The sequence below is a fragment of the Bufo gargarizans genome, chromosome 8 (assembly GCF_014858855.1).
Source record: "Bufo gargarizans isolate SCDJY-AF-19 chromosome 8, ASM1485885v1, whole genome shotgun sequence".
Taxonomy (NCBI): Eukaryota; Metazoa; Chordata; class Amphibia; order Anura; family Bufonidae; genus Bufo; species Bufo gargarizans.
In genome coordinates, this window is record NC_058087.1 from 76657777 (window position 1) to 76675478 (window position 17702).

Genomic DNA, 17702 nt, shown 5'->3' on the forward strand with positions numbered 1-17702 from the left:
TGGCATGAACTTTTTATGCTTACAAAAGCTTTCCATTGATGAACTGTACCAACTGTCCAGATTGATTGTCAGTAAATTTTCAACTGGTTTATAACTACCGACTCCTCATTCTTACTAACACTACTCTCAACATTTGCACCCAATGGTGCTGGCGTCACAAACACAGGGGCACACCCGCCACAAGCACCCTAAACCACCATCAAGGGCGCCTCAACTTCCATATGGCTGGTGTTCCCTGCAACCGAGAGTGCCCCGGAGGATTTTGTGCTGTCTTCCCATCCACTGCACTGCCGGCCCCAAGGGACAACTAAACCGTGAGTACTACTATCCTCTGCACCTTATTACTAGTACGCTCACTGGCTGCATGAGCGCTTAGGCCTCTTCCTAAGCCATATGACTAGTGTTGTAGAATATTCTAATCACGATTTTTTATTGCAAATATTGGCACTTCAAGAATTCGCAAAGATCTAGAATGTAGTGCTATATATTCATAATCACGAATATTCTAGATTATTTTTTTCATCAGTAACCTCCCTTCTTGATTGTGGCCAATGAGAAGGCTGCAATATCTTTGTCTGAGCTTAGCAACATCCCTAGCAACCAATAGGAAAGTTGCCTACCCCTTACTATTTAGGAACCTCCCCAGCAGCCATTTTCTGCTTTTTTTTGCAGTTCTGAGAGAGAGCAGTGTCATTGCTGTGCTCTGTGCTTTCATCTGGATCCTATTCCTTATCCAATGACATTAGATAGTTAGCTCAATATATATATATATATATATATATACACAGATAGTTAGTGGCAGATAGTCAGTGTAGGTTAGATCGTGATATAGTGTAGCTGATCTGCTGTCCATACATACATGCTACAGACATAGTGCTGTGATGCCACAACAATACTTAGTGCACCAATCAGTAATATCTACTCAGACCTGATCAAATGGAAAGTTGCATGTATTGCGCAAAAAATATGCTCATCATTAGTGCTGATTTGCGCAATCGCGAAAATAATGACTGGAGATCACGAATTCCAGACTTCGCTAATTTATTGTGACTATTATGCGAAAAGAAATATTGCCTATGCCACTCATCACTACATACAATGTCACGTTCATCAGTCACATGGCCTAGGCAGACACAGTCCCAATCAAGTTAATGGGGATGAGCGGTCATACCAAGCACAACCACTATACAGTGGATGCCACTGTAAGGCTCTTGGTGAGTGCCACGGCTTCCTCAAATAGCTGATTGTCATGGTTGCCACGAGCTGGACCCCATGTCAGGACTCAAACCCAGTGACTCCTGTGTCCCAGGCTGCAGCTCTTCTAACTGAGCTATTCTGCCTTCTGAACTGCTCCTGTGCTGAACCGAAGCCTAAAGTTTTCTGTGCCTATAGTTTCAGTTTCCTGCCTCCCTGTTTGCTCCACCCTGGTCCTTGATTGGACTTCCTATTTAAATCCAGCCTTGCACTTCCTACCTTGTGAGATTATTGTGCTCCTCAGCCTGTAATCAAGCTAGTCTCTCCACGCTCCTCCGCCAAATACCGACACTTATCTGTGCATCGACCACTGGCTTTCTCCTGACTACGGTACTTGCTACTCCTCAAATACTGATGCTCATCTGTGCATCGACCACTGGCTATCTTCTGACTATGATATCAGCCTTGCAAGTAGTTGCAATGAAAGACTCCGAACCAGAACCGGACCGTTACCCCCCGCCAATCTCTTATTGATGATCTAGGGGGCAGGGCTCGATCAGAACTTTGCTATGACAGGCCTCAGAGCCTTCAGAAGGCCAGAGGCTGCCATAGCAATCGAACACGTCTCCCCAATCTCATTGTAGAGTTGTTGTTTAGTCACTGGGAGCATCGTACTCCCTGTAAATGACTACTCAGATGCTGTGGTTGAAATTGTAGCCCTTTTATGCCATCACTGGGAAATATGGAGAGACTTTAGTATGCTCTCCACCTTCCTGCCCCTGCAGACTTTGTTCCTTCATCTTTTGGAGCAGCCACTTAATTTTCACTTAGAGATAGGTTACCCATGAAAAATGGTTTGGACCCCGGGAGTGGTAACTATGCTCCTGTTGGAATCTATATGATTTAAGAAAATTACAACTGGTTCTTAGCCATTTTGTTGTGCTGTAACTTGATTTTTACATTGGGTATTGCTGATAGTTTTTAATGCTGGAACTGGCAAAAATATCGCCCTTGCATTTAATATCATACTAAAACAGTCGCTCTCTGTTGTCGTATTACAGATGGTTCTAACATCCTGACAAGTTTTGGATGATACCTTGATACCTTGAGGATAAATGGGAGAGATAAGGGTCAAAATAGGGTGCTATTGGGCAGATTCCAATATAGGACTGCCCTTGTCATAGCAACAGATTAGCTCTCTTTATCAAGAAGGGTATATTAGCTTTTCTTAGGGATAATTTATATCGGTATTTGCTATTAGCAAGGCACTAACATCTACATCTACTCTAAAGTTACCTGACTGCTGCACTATCCATGTAGGATCTATTTTGGATGTGACAGTTTTCATTGTGTTATTGTGTACACACATTAGGGCACTAAATGTGTGTCTTCATACATATTAATAAAAGTTAATCGTGCCCTGTATTCTAAAGAAGAACATGAAGGACAACGTTAGAATTAGGATTTTTAGTACCCTAACAAGTCTGTGGTTGTGGGTAACACTATATTATACAATTACCTAAGTTAATAGCAAAGCAGAGGAGGTATGATCAAGACAAACACTGTAACAAAGAGTGAATAAATGCATGGATGGGTGTGCCGATGGTTAGACTATACAATGTTCAAACAACCGTATTCATTGTAGTTCTCACCTTGTTGCAGACAAGTTATTCTGCCAAAACATTTTGGGAAAAAACAATGTCTAAAATAAAAAAAAATATGCTGAAAATGTAGATACACACCATTCATATAAGTTGAAGATACACTCCTATAATAGGGAATTGTCTATACAGTGATTCCTAATATTGTTTTATTATCAGACCTGCAACCTTTATGAGTGGAATAATACAGTAGTCCTCTGAAGAATACAGACTACTATCTATGACAGCCAGTCCTCTGCCTGAAAACTGTATCTGCTAATAGGTTGTTTCTGCTCTTTTGTTGAATCTCTCCCATATATAAAGAAAGCCGATCTGGTGATAAAGTATATTAGGGAATTTTTGCATACGCAGAATTTTAACCTGTAAGTAAATTGAAAAATACATCTGTGTCTTGTTATACAGGTGAGGTATAATGTTATAAGGTAAGTCATAATGTAGTATTGCATGAATCTCAATACCATGGCATAGCTGACAGAATTTCACACCTGGCTGCAACTTTGGAAGCACACGCTTGAGAGTTACACATCTATTACAATAACCCTGCGGTCATTGACTCTGTCCTTGAAAATTGCTTGTCTCTATTTTCATAGTATTGGAAAATGAACAAAAGTATTCCTCTTGAATGACTGTTAACTAACATTTCAAATACAAGAATGTTGTTGGTATCAATTTAATAGCTATGTATTACCAGTCACAACAGTTAAAGGGGGTTTTACTGTAACCAGTCTTTACAAATGTAGCAGTTGTTAACTTAAAGGGCTTCTGTCATCCCACAAAAGTCTTTCTTTTTTTTTTTGGATAGTTACATTACTTATAGCGCGATATAGGAGAATATAATCTTGTCACTTACTTTCATGCGTCCGTTTCTTTAGAAAACAAAGTTTTATAATATGTAAATCCGGTCTCTACCAACAAGTAGGTCGTCTACTTGCTGGTAGCCGCAGCAGAAAACCGCCCCCTCGCCGTGTTGATTGACAGGACCAGCCGTGATCTCCTCCTCCGGCCGGCCCTGTCAGTATTTCAAAAATCGCACGCCTCTGTTCATTCGGCGCAGGCGCTCTGAGATGAGGAGGCTCGTCTCCTCAGAACTCCCTCAGTGCGCCTGCGCCGATGACGTCTTCTCTTTCGGTGATGCCATCGGCGCAGGCGCACTGAGGGAGTTCTGAGGGGACGAGCCTCCTCATCTCAGAGCGCCTGCGCCGAATGAACAGAGGCGCGCGATTTTTGAAATACTGACAGGGCCGGCCGGAGGAGGAGATCACGGCTGGCCCTGTCAATCAACACGGCGAGGGGGCGGTTTTCTGCTGCGGCTACCAGCAAGTAGACGCCCTACTTGTTGGTAGAGACCGGATTTACATATTATAAAACTTTGTTTTCTAAAGAAACGGACGCATGAAAGTAAGTGACAAGATTATATTCTCCTATATCGCGCTATAATGAATGTAACTATCCCCAAAAAAAAAAATTACTTTTGTGGGGTGACAGAAGCCCTATAATACTTATAATGCATTAAATGTTATTTTGCAATGGCTTTGTTATTTTAAAGTCTACCTATTGTTTCATATAATCTTTCTGAATAAGCTGCCATGTGTGCATACATGAGTGATTGCACTATATATATATGACCATCAGATGTCTTCCTGAGTTGTTAGGTGGAGACAGGGGCGGATTGGCCATAGACATTACAGGAATATTTCCCTGTGGGCCGATGCCCAGGGGGCCACCAGTGGAGGTTTTTGGGGATATATTTTGTGCTGTTGGCGGCAGTATTTTGTGATGGACTGCAGTATTTGGGCTCTGTTGGAGTGGTATAATGTGCCACACTATGGTATTGCTGGCCCTGCCTTCTATTAATTTGGACCAGACTACAAAACGCCACTTTTAGTATTTTTTCCAGGGCCACTTTAAGTTCCCAGTCCGCCTCTGGGTGGAGGCTAGTTTGTATCATGCCTGCCAATAGGCTGTTCATGGAAACAGCAGACTCTGCTCCTTAAATCTCTTTCATTCACAGGAGTCACTCAGAAGCCACATATAGAACATTCTAGAGAAATATGGAGCAGTATAGATGTGAATCAAGCAATTGAGTGAGAAATAACAGTATGAGTTACTGAATCATGCCTGTGTCTCTCTGTCTCACTCTGCAGCTTACTGCTCCTCCCCGCCCCTCTCCATAGACTCCCATAGGAATATGTAATTTCATACTTCAGTGAGCTGGCAGCCTGCCTTTGGTTTTAACAAGATGGATTTATCACAGAATTCTGAAAAAAAAGATAATTTAGGGTAGGAGAGGGGTGACTCATAACTGGAGAACAAGGCATTTTCTTTGAAAGTTATCCCCACCATTAACAGGAACAGGGGCCACATACCCCCTACAGGCCCCTTTCTGCTCGCCTAAAATAACCAGAGCGGCCGGTTGCATACTGTATGTGTGCGTCGTATGTATTAATTTCTATGGGAGTTCCAGACGTAGCCGAGTGCAGCGCTCCGAAACGCACATAGAAATGAATGGAACGGCATGTATGGCCAGCCGCTCCATTCATTTTAGGGAAGCAGCAAAGGGCCTGCAAGGGGGTATGGGGCCCCTGTTCTCCTTAATGGTGGGTATAACTTGTACCTACGGAATACCCTTTTAAGATATGCAATTTGCGATATACTCTTCCTAGAAACCAAGAGCAGTGTCACCAGGCTTACAATACTCATGTATACATTTGGTCTCCCTAATGATAAAGAGCACCTCAAAGAGACCCCCACAAGGCAAGTCAACCAAGTAAGACAAATTTCTCTTATTCTTCTGGAAAGTGAACTAGCTTGCATGTTTTATTGAGCGATGTATAAGTTTCTCTTGTTTTAGTTGAATGTTACTTTAGTTGGAGATCTCTCTGGTTCATATGATATTGAATCAAAATGGTGAAATAAAACTGCTAAAGGCGTTGTCTGTTTTTGCTATACAGGTGATGTATATTCAGGTAAATAGCAGAGAGCTATAATTATACCTACTTGCTGCTGCACAGCAAGTATGTAAAAAGTGAGAAGAACACAGCAGCAATATGCATTATTTTCACAAAGCAAATTGGCAGAGATGCTCTCCTTTTAAACAGGTTTATGTAGCAAAGCAATTAAAAATAGCTAAGTCAGCCTCATATATGCAGGTAATTCTTTCAAGACAGAGTCCTTAATCAGAAAAAAGCAGATGAGAACAGCTTTACTAGTTGCGACGCCTTAGGGGGAACCTCTAGGTGGGTACGATTTCTATTATGGAGACCAGTTGATATACAGGTAGGCTAGACAATGCTCCTCTTTTTGGGGTAAAATATATGCAAATTATCATGTCTAACATCTGTCTGGCATCAAATTGGTTTAAGAAATCTAATTTGAATATCTTAACCAGAAACCCAGAGGGGCATCACCTTGTCTATAATACCCTGCACATGTGTACTCAACATACCAGTGCTATTGCCTGGCCTACAATACTGCGTATATGTATTTGGCATAGTAGGGGCATTGTCTGGCCTACAATACTGTGTATGCAGCCTGAACTGAATATTTTGAAAAATTTACCAAACTTCAAATGCACTGTATAGACTGGATACAAATAGATCATTTCCAGCTCTTTCTATGCTTAGGAGTCCAGTAAGGTTGTCCCTCAGGGATTGGAAGCCTTCTTTGTGTAAGCATGCAGAGATGTCAGTAACTGACTAAGACCACCCACTGGACTCCTAAACACAAGATGAGATGGGGTTTCAATCAATAAGTTATACGTTATGCTGAATCTTTTCCCAAAACTATCAATCTGCGCAGCTCCCCCTGCTGTATAACATGCTGCCCATAAATCAAACCGCATGCTCAACGTCGCAGGTGGCCTTTAACTATGGATTACTATGGGACATCAATTAGCTTAGACTTTGTTAATCTATGTAGGTTTTGAATAGTGGCTGGTGAGTCACCATGGCTGCACAAATGTCATAAGTTTGTTCTTATGCAATTGTATTTAACCATAAAGGTTTCATGGGCAAATAAAACAGAGCAGAAACATTGTGACAATGACAGACAACGAGCAGGTTCAAACTGAACATCTTTGCATTGCCCCCTTACATACTGTGATTGTTGCGGTTCCTAAAATCTCTGGCAATTACATCAATGAACGTCAATGTTAATCTTTGACTTTGATCATATGTCATTCCTGTACAGGTCACCGCTGAGGCCATTTAGTGGTGGTACATCACATGGCATGGTCCAGTTGGTACTAGCTACAGCAGAGAGGAGAGCTTGGAGAGACCTGGAACGCTCTGAAAAAGGTAATCCATTTTTAAACTTTTACACCATACCCAGCCCTATGACCCAGTTCCCAGGTTCAGACAACCCTTGTAACATTCAGGAGGGTGTTATAAGCCATATGTGCCAAAGTGCTTGCTTAAGTAAACTCCTTCATCGTTCTTCAAGGTACATTTCTTGGCATGGTCTTCAGCTTTTCCCTCACCTTTCCTTAGCCTTTAAATGAATTGGAGACGTTCATCACTTTTGTTTCAAGTTGTAGAAAGGAAATAAAAAAATAATAGGATTCCCACATTGGGGTGAAATTGCACTTTTTGCTGGGATTAGCTGAAAGTAGTGGCAAAATCACAGGATTTTGCTGTGATTTTGTGAATTTAAACTCAACTGAACCTTTTTATTTTCCCTCCTAAATCTTGAAACAGCGATAAATGTAGAAAAGCAATAAGTGTGAGGAATGAGGAATCAGCTGAGAATTTTTTTTTCTCTCCTGTCTCCATGTTTTATTACAATCTAGGTGGTTTGTAATATTACATTTTTGTTTGCTAGGAGAGTGCATCAGATACTTTTTATCTGAAAAATGCCAAAGAGATTCTGCTGCTTTTGTCCATTTAGTCACCTGTATCCAGAGCTGGAATGAAGGGAACATCTATAGACCTTTTGTTTGTCAGATAGGTTAAAGATTAAGGCTGTATTTGACTCTGCAACAGGGATGGCCTAGAAATAACAAATGACAGTTGTCTGGATGACAAATGACAATTGTCCACACATGGATTTTTTAAGTAGTCTAATATACACCCACTTAGAGAAGTTTAAAAGACTTGTTACGCCTACTAGGCACTCTCCACAAGGAGAAAAAGTACCTCCCGGGTCCTGAGAAAGGAATCTCACCGAGTTCTGTCTGCTCTGCACCAAAACAGCTGTCTGTAAATTAGGTACTGGTTTATCTATAATGCTAAATTATGTCTCACGGCCTGTTTGAAAGATTGAACATTGACCTATAGGATAGCTAGTATACACTTGGTGGCATTTAGAGTCTTAGCTTTTTCTTTTTTTTTCTTTTTTGGTAAGATGGCTAGTTTGCATATATTTTTCCCAGAGGAGCATGACATGTCCTATAAGACTTCTTATGCCAATTAGGCACTCTCCAAAAGGAGGAATAGTACCCCCAGAAGCATATATACAGTCAGACACACATTTTCATCACAAGTGGGTTTTTGTCAGTGACTTTAGTGACATCATTGGGGGGTTTCATTCAGGCTAGTTGCTGTGACATCACAAGAGTGTATTAATTAAGTAAGCTGCTGTGACATCACAAGTTGAGCTTCAGTCAGGTAAGCTGGTGTGAGATGACAACTGAGTTTCTCAGGTATTCTACTGTGACATCACTAGTGTGTTCTAGGCCGGACAGATGCTGTGACATCATAAGTGGGGTAAAGTAAGGTAAGCCGCTGTGTCATCACAAGTGTGGTTCAGACAGGTAACCTGCTGTGATATCATAACTACTTTTAGTTAGGTAAGCAACTGTGATATCACAACTTTCTCTCCGGTAAGATGTTGTGACATCACAACTGTTCATCAGTCAGATAAACTGCTGTGACATCACAAGTGTTAGTCGAGTAACTGCTCTAACACACCTAGTTTCACTCAGGTAAGCTCATGCATGGGCACACATATGTACCATTAAATTAGCAGTTAGGTAGCTGCGTGAACGCTTGCACAGTGTCTTCAATCAAGATTGGTGAGACGGCCTCTCTGCGAGCAAATGGATAAGGTGAGTATGTTTTTTTTTTAACCTGTTTAACCCCTAAAATGCCGCAATTGTAGCATCAGATGCCATAATCAGAGCTGAATGCAGGATCGGAGGGGTTCAATGACGGGGGCGGCGCGATCGCCAGTTGCTGCTATTGCGCCCACTACATACAAAGGAATGCGCTTAGTGGCGAATTAATTCATCACAAATCAAATTTCTTTGTGAAATTCGGCGAAGCAGCCGAATCAAATTTTTCATAACTTCGCTTATCACAAACACTGACAACAGGCCATCATTATTCTGCACCTGGAAAACCCTTTTAAAGAAATTAGCAGTATAGTATGCGTGCATTTTCAGAGCACTTTCTCAATATATCTAAAGCAGATGTCCAGTTCTTCGATTAAAAATAATATGTTTGTACATATAGGTGGTTATGTTTACTCGCATTAATTTTCGTCACCGATTGCTGCTTGGTGGGTCTGGCTAAACTCCGTCAGGGAAGAGCTGTTAACTTGTGACTACAGTGATATAGTGAGTCCGAGCTAGTCTGAGGCACACCTCTTGCCCTGTCATTGGTTCAGGCTGCTGCTTTCTCCTCCTCCCTCCAGCATTGCCTCCTCTGATTGGCTGTTACTTATAAACACAAGTCTATGGCAAGCTGACCAGGAGGATAGTCCATGAAGAGGTGATTTCCAGTACAGCCAGGGGAGTAGCTATAGGGGAAGCAGGGGAAGTGGCTGCTTTGGTGCCCAAACTCAGAAGGGGCCCACCCAGGAGGAGGACTAAAAGATTTTACTGTCAGGGCCCACTCAACAGCATTATACAATGACATTATATACAGAGACAGTGTAGGAAACGGACGGAGCGGCTGGCAGGTCTCGTCTGATAGAGCTATCTAGACCAGCCATAGGAGTGGGGGGTTGCACGGGAGTCAGGGTTGTGAAGACGTTTCTGGGGTGGCCCTATTCAAAGATTTGCTGTGGGGCCCAGAGTACAGCAAGGGCAGAATGATTATAAAGTAAAGATTACTAAACCAGCATCATGAAAAAGATGATCATTAAGCATCAGTTACACACATTCAGAGGTAAGTAGCTTTAAGCTTTAATTACAATACAACTCCTCCGCTTCTACACAACTAACTGCAGGTCAATGCGAGCTCCAACTCTGATCAGTAGAACCCTGTTACCATACAAATGGTGGACCTAGAACATGCTGTGATTAAAAAAAAAAAAATGTGCAGGCGCTAATAACTACTTAATTACTAATCTAGTATGTAAATGGGTGTTCCCATTCAATTACAAAGGCTACAAAAGGCAATTCATACAGCACAGATAAAATTCATACCCAGGGCATGCCAAAATTGTTGGCATTAGCTCTAATAAACCCAGGATTACATGTGGATTGTGGAACTCCAGAATGTGCAGAACATCAAAAAGAAGGTCACGCCGAAGCAATAATTTTGCAGTGTGCCAAAAATGCATGCACATAGTTATCGTCCCAGTATTAATCTACGGATCACTCTCATTGTATCATGCACTTGAGGTTCTGATGATAAAGGTTCTGTAGATAATGCACACTGTCAGTAAATCTATCTTCATGTTATGTGATACTCATTATAAGGCTATGTTCACACCATGTTGAGGTGTACATGTTTGGGAATGCTTCTGACCTACAGTATGTACCAAATGTAGCCATAGGCCCCCAGTTGGAAGGCAAAAATGTGTCTGTTTGACCTCAATGCTATGGAGTAACATTTTTCACTATATAGGAAAGTCCTACAGAAAAAAAACATACTGTTTTTATGTTAGGCTAGCTTCACACCTGCGGTAAAGCTATCCGGCAAGTTGCTCCAGTAGAGGACACAGCCTGCCGGAGTTCACTGTATCTGGCCTAGCTGCATACCGCTGTGAACCGCCAGATCCCATTGACTATAATGGGACCTGGCAGGGATTTGGCCGGTTTCCAGCATGAGGGCCAGGTTTGGGCCAATTGGATCCCATTATAGCCAATAGGATCTGGCGGTGGAACGATGTATCCGGCTAGGCCAGATGCTGTGAACTCCATCAGGCTGTTCCTTTGCCGGATATCTTTACCACAGGTGTGAAAGAAGAATGTTTTTTTGTTATGTTTATTTATTTAATTTTTTTGCATTGTGGGCAATAGTCGATACTGTATAGCTATATATTTTAGATAACTCTGAGTGAGATTAAAAGTGGGTCCCCAGATGCGGAAATATCGTTCTAAAAACAAAGCCACATACTATACACCAGGGGTTAGTAACCTTCGGCACTGCAGCTGCTGTGAAACTACAACTTCCAGCATGCATTCTTGCTGTTCTTGTAACTCATATAGAAGTGAATGAAGCATTCTGGGAGTTGTAGTTTCAGAACAGCTGGAGTGACAGAGGTTGCAGATCCCTGCTATGTACTATAGTTATAGTCATTATACAAACACCAATATTACCAGTAGTACCGCTGTACAAGGCAAAATAATGCACCACCATGATCACTACTATTAATACTACATAGTAAAACCACTATATTGTTACTGAATAAAGACCATTATACAAAGGATCATTTTACCACTGTACAGTGACTAAATAGTGGCAAGATACCACTTCTATACAGGCACTCTGCAGACAATATAAGGCCCCTTTCCCACGGGCGAGATTTCCGTGCGGGTGCAATACGTGAGGTGAACGCATTGCACCCGCACTGAATCCGGACCCATTGATTTCTTTGGGGCTGTGCAGATGAGCAGTGATTTTCACACATCACTTGTGCGTTGAGTGAAAATCGCAGCATGCTCCTCTTTGTGCGTTTTCCACGCAACGCAGGCCCCATAGGAGTGAAGTCACTACGCTCATCACATGGTCCATCACATGATCCATCACCATGGTAAAAGATCATGTGATGGACCATGTGATGAGCGCAGTGACATCATCAAAAGTCCTATTCCTCAAATATGAAGACAGAAGAGATGCCAACTGCACGAACAAGTGGATTAAGGTGAGTTAAATTTTATTAATTTTTTTTACCCCTCCAGCCCTATTGTACTATGCATTCTGTATTAAGAAAGCTATTATTTTCCCTTATAACCATGTTATAAGGAAAAATAATACAATCTACACAACACCTAACCCAAACCCGAACTTCTGTACCAAGCATGCCAATATTTCTCACGCGCGTGCAAAACGCATTACAATGTTTTGCACTCTCGCAGAAAAATCGTGCATTTTCCCGCGACGCACCCGCATCTTATCCAGGCCAAAAACATGACTCCCGTGTGAAAGAGGCCTAAGTGAAACAGTAAGCCTAATCCAGTTACTCACAAATGATGACTTCTCTGAAAGTTGAGTTGTTCACTTTTGCCGTCTTTTCCATCCAGCCCGGACCACTATGAAGACTTCTTCGAGCCATGACTTTGTATCTGCAGTTCTCTGCTCAGATATCTTAGACCCCTAACTTCTAGCACCCTTTCTACTTTTTCCTAACCTACACAAACTCCCTATCCTGCTGACACCACATTTTTCTGTGTCTGTTGCAGCCCCATCTGCCCTTCAGCTGCACCTGCTGCTTTGCACAGTGCTCCAAATACTGCATTTCAGAGATAAGGATATCATAAATATAATTAATCTTCCGCACACGCAGACAACATCCCTGAGAACATTAGTGGCAGGTACATAGTGTCCCCCAAAATAATAGCACCAAACACATAGTACCCTGTATTGTGCCCCAGATGGTAATAGTACTCCACATATTAAAACTGCACTCCACACACAGTAAGGGCTCATGCTCATGTTGTTTTGCGGTACGTTTTTCATGGATCCGTTGTTCTGTATCTGAGGTTTTTTTTTTCCTCTGATTTAAGTGCTCTTTCATTCAGTTATTGCACAAAACATATCCATATGGTTTCCGTATTTTATCAGTTTTTTTCGGATCGTAAACAGAAACAGTAACTTATTAATCACCAAACACATGAACAATATATTAATGATCTTGTAGAAGGCTTGCACAGTAAAATATCAATTTTCGCAGATGACACTAAACTGTGTAAAGTAATTAACACTGAAGAGGACAGTATACTACTACAGAGTGATCTGGATAGATTGGAGACTTGGGCAGATTCTTTACGGTAAGAGCAGTGAGACTATGGAGCTCTCTGCCTGAGGAGGTGGTGATGGTGAGTACAATAAAGGAATTCAAGAGGGGCCTGGATGTATTTCTGGAGCGTAATAATATTACAGGCTATAGCTACTAGAGAGGGGTCGTTGATCCAGGGAGTTATTCTGATTGCCTGATTGGAGTCGGGAAGGAATTTTTTATTCCCCTAAAGTGAGGAAAATTGACTTCTACCTCGCAGTTTTTTTTTTTTGCCTTCCTCTGGATCAACTTGCAGGATAACAGGCCGAACTGGATGGACAAATGTCTTTTTTCGGCCTTATGTACTATGTTACTATGTAATATGGGCTGGGCATAGCATTTCTACAGTATGGATCTGCAAAATACGGATGACATACGGATGCGTTCCGTGTGTGTTCCGTATTTTTTTGCGGACTCATTGAGTTGAATGGGGCCTCGGACCGTGATTTGCGGACAATAATAGGACATGCACTACTTTTTTGCAAAACGGCCATGCGGACAAATGGAAATGGAATAACAGAGTAACTTCTGTATTTTCTACAACCCCATTGAAGTGAATGGTTCCGCATATGGTCTGCAAAAAAAACAAACGGAAGCGGAAATAAAATATGTTCGTGTGCATGAGCCCTAATAGTGATCTTCCCAGCGCCCCCAAACAATAATAATGTCCCTGCACAGTAAACATGCTGCTCTTGGTGCCCCACACAGTTATAATGCATCCTTTGAGCCTCCACATACCAATAATACCCCCTGATGTGTCCCTACAAAGTAATAATGTCCTGTTTGAGTCTCTTAGTAACAATGCACCACTGGCAGTAATAATGCCCTCTTTCTACCTAAATATACAAATACTGACCCTCTTTGTTCCCATTACACAGTATTAATACTGCAATGTATTCCCTACAAAATAATACAAGGGGGTTGTCAATCATGTTTTGGGACGGAAAGGGGGAATTATTCTTCTCAATCAAAATTTCCACCTTTGTGCCCCCTTATAAGGCCTCATGCACACGACCGTATGTATTTTGCTGTCTGCAAAAAACGGATCCACAAAAAATACGGATAAACATCCATGTGCATTCCGTATTTTGAGGAACAGAACAGCTGGTCTGTAATAAACCAGTACTATCCTTGTCCATAATGCGGACAATAATAGGACGTGTTCTATTTTTTTTTGGAGGAACGGAAATACGGATATACGGAAATGGAATGCACACAAAGTACCTTCTGTTTTTTTTTGCGGACCCATTGAAATTAATGGTTCCGTATACGGTCCGCAAAAATCCTTTTTACCAGTATTTCTATTGTGGAACTTGTATGGGGCAGTGGAAGTCATGGAGGCATCAGAGAGCTAGGTGATAAATACTCTTTGTGAGAAAACTCCTGTGACTCACAAATAAGTATTTCAATTATTGCTCCATATCTTGGTAATGTTGCATTCTCACGACCAAATGTATTTTGTGTCCACAAAACATGGATCAACAAAAAATCTGAATGAATGATGTTCATGTGACGCCCATGTTTTTAATTCTGGACCCATTGTAAGTGTCCACTCACACATCCATAGTGTATTGCGGATCCGGAAATTGCAGATCCACAATACACCTGGCCGGCACCCCCATAGAACTGCCTATTCTTGTACGCAATCTCTTCCAGCCCCATAGAGAATGAATGGGTCCGGATTTGTTCCACAATGTTGCGGAACGGATCCGGACCCATTCTACGGACGTGTGAATGGAGCCTTAAAAATGCCTATTCTTGTCTGCAAAATGGACAAGAATAGGACATGTCCTTTTTTTGCAGGACTGAGGAACAGATATACGGAGGTGGACAGCACACGTAGTGCTGTCTGCATTTTTTGAGGTCCCATTGAAATGCAGATCGAATGAGGACTAAAAATATATGTCATTTGACTGAGGCCTAAGGCACTGTTCACATTTGTGTTGGATGCTCTTTTGCAAATTCCATTAGATCTGACAGGGCTATTCTTCCCACCAACCTGACAGACACTGCGATGATCCGCTCTGTCTGGCACAGGTGGTATATGGTGTGCAACAGAAGCCACAATGCAGATGTGAACAAAGCCTTATCAACACAGAGAATATCACATCGAATGATAATTACAATCTAGAACTTCCCCAGACAGCACACTGAGATTGGAAACAGGGCTTCTCCCTCCAAGGCAATTAAAATCACATTCCTATTATATAAACCTGTTTGGACAAAGATACAGGCATGCACAGCACAGCACGGCGCGGCACTGCAGAAGACGCGCAATCACAATGGATCTATAGGTTTAGAAACACAGAGGAACTGGGACTGTCTTTGATCTGTCTATGAAACTAATTTGGGTGTGGAACTGGAAGGGTTAACCTACCTGTCAACAATGCACTGTACGATCTAGATAGTATTTTGCATTTTACACTTCCAGATCAGCTGGGAACCATCAAAGCTGGATTATATTAACGTAATACTGTGTGCAGAGTACCTTGTACATCATGCAGATCAGAGATATACAGTATTACAGACCAGCATTTGCTACAAACAGAAACATAGCTGGTCATTAAAGGGGTCGTCTCAATTCAGCAAAGGGCATTTATCATGTAGACACAGTTAATACAAGGCACTCACTAATGTATTATTATTATCCATATTGCTTCCTTTGCTGGCTGCATTCATTTTTCCACCACATTATACACTTCTCATTTCCATGGATACGACCACCCTGCAGTCCATCAGTGGTGGTTGTACTTGCACACTATAGGAAGAAGTGTCGGCCTCTCTGTTGGTGAACTATAGCCATTTTTGTGTGGTGAGATACACCTCCTTTGCACCCGTGACACAGAAATACAATAGTTAATCTCTCTGTTAATTCTGTGGGTGACATAAAGCCATTTTTGGGGGGTTAGCGACACCTCCTTTGCATCCCTGACATGGAAATACTATAGTTAATCTGTCTGGTGACCGGGACCGAGGTAACACACATAGGACAGTGCTCTTTCCTATGTTGTGCAAGTACGGCCACCATTGCTGGATTTCAGGGTGGTCATAACCATGGAAACCAGAAGTGCATAATGCTATGGAAAAATGAAGCAAGCTAGCAAAGGAGGCAATATGGACAATCACAATACATTAGTAAGTGCCTTGTATTAACTTTCAATAAATGCCATTGGCTGAAGTGAGCCACCCCCAGAATGAAAGCACCAGAATGAATACCAAGGGTTTGGCAAAAGTACCATGAAAAATATAAGCACACAAAAAAAGAAGGAAAAGGGTACACAAAAAGCCAAGCACACCACCTAAATATAACAAAACATAATTATTCATACCCAAGGATGCACTCAAAAAATAGTGAGGCCCATTGGGCTGCCCACCTATAATAAGGAATAAGACCAGCAGACAGACATTATGAAAGCAGTATAGTTCCCAAACCGTCAACATTAAACACGTCTGTCCATGCTAGAATAGTAAATTAATATCTAACTTACCAGGAGATGGGTTTGCCACTCATCTCCAGTGCCACATGGCATATGTGCATCGTGCCCATAAAGTAGAGGTGGTATAACTGACTTCACTGCACATGCGCCAGTGTGCAGGTCATGCACAGTAAGGTGAGGTACACTGTCCTCAGCTTCAGTGGCGCATGTGCCCAATGCCACTGGAGATAAACCCCAGAATCACCACCCAATAAGTTACGTCCGTCTTTAGTAACTATGCCTTGCAGGAGGTACAGGTTTTATATCGGCATGATGGTGGTTTAATGACCCCAAACCCCTGATCTGGGTTCTTTAGTGCGCATTATTACACTAGCTCTGTGCTATAAGGGGCATGCTCTAATTTAAAGTGAAAAAGCAGAAAGATTCAGCATTATGCATCTTAAACAGTTTATTGCCTGGTGAGAATACAGCAGAGTCAGAAAACACTTGAAGCAACCTCCTAGAAATTGTCAGATGATCCTTCAGGTTGAATGTTTATGTCCAGCTAGTCCATCCATGGAGGTTCACATACAGGATGTCCTCCTATAGCACCCTCATCTCTGCAGTGTAAAGTAGGCCAGGTAGCGCCGGAGGCAGAGGCAGGTACATTGTAGATGTTGACAGCCATACATACTAGGTAGGACATGACACGGTTTGTAGGTTCCTACTTACTTGAGACTGTAGGTAGAGCACACAAGGTGAAGGAGTTCTCTAGCGTACAGCTAGTCACATTAGCCCAGCAGCCTCCATCACGTTCTCAGGCGTCTGTCACGGTTTTTCCTGTCTTGTTTAATGGGCGGCCTGGCTGCTGTGTAAGCTGGTCTGACTCGAAGTTCCACACCTAGGCAGGTAATGTGTGAGAAGCCCCTCCCTTGTCATCACTCCACACGGCTTGTACACATCCTGGCTGGGCTGTCATATCCCAAGGGCTGGGCACACATCGCTTGACCTTGTCATACAGCCCTCAAACCAGTTTTTCCAATGAGTAAAGCCGCCTCTTGTGTATGGGAATAATGTGGGATGTGAGCTGTAGATGCCATGTAATGCGCGGTTCAAAGGCATTCACTCAGACTTATGTTTAACCATTTCATTTCCAGGAGATTCTTTTGCACTAGAGAATGAATGTAGCTTCGTCTAGTGATACTTCTTATTTCTTACAAGCTACAATACTAATGTATTATCAGATTTGTATAGAATTGACTAATCA

General features: G+C 42.1%; 1 protein-coding gene across 1 annotated transcript in view; it reads right to left on the reverse strand.

The window, feature by feature from the left end:
* LOC122945807 (aldehyde oxidase 2-like) overlaps nt 1-17329 on the reverse strand; it is a 166680-nt gene extending 149351 nt beyond the window's left edge. The window contains exon 1 of the mRNA XM_044305024.1: nt 17168-17329. The gene's annotated coding sequence lies outside the window, so the exon portion shown is untranslated. The remainder of the gene's footprint in view (nt 1-17167) is intronic.
* Nucleotides 17330-17702: the final 373 nt, after the last annotated feature.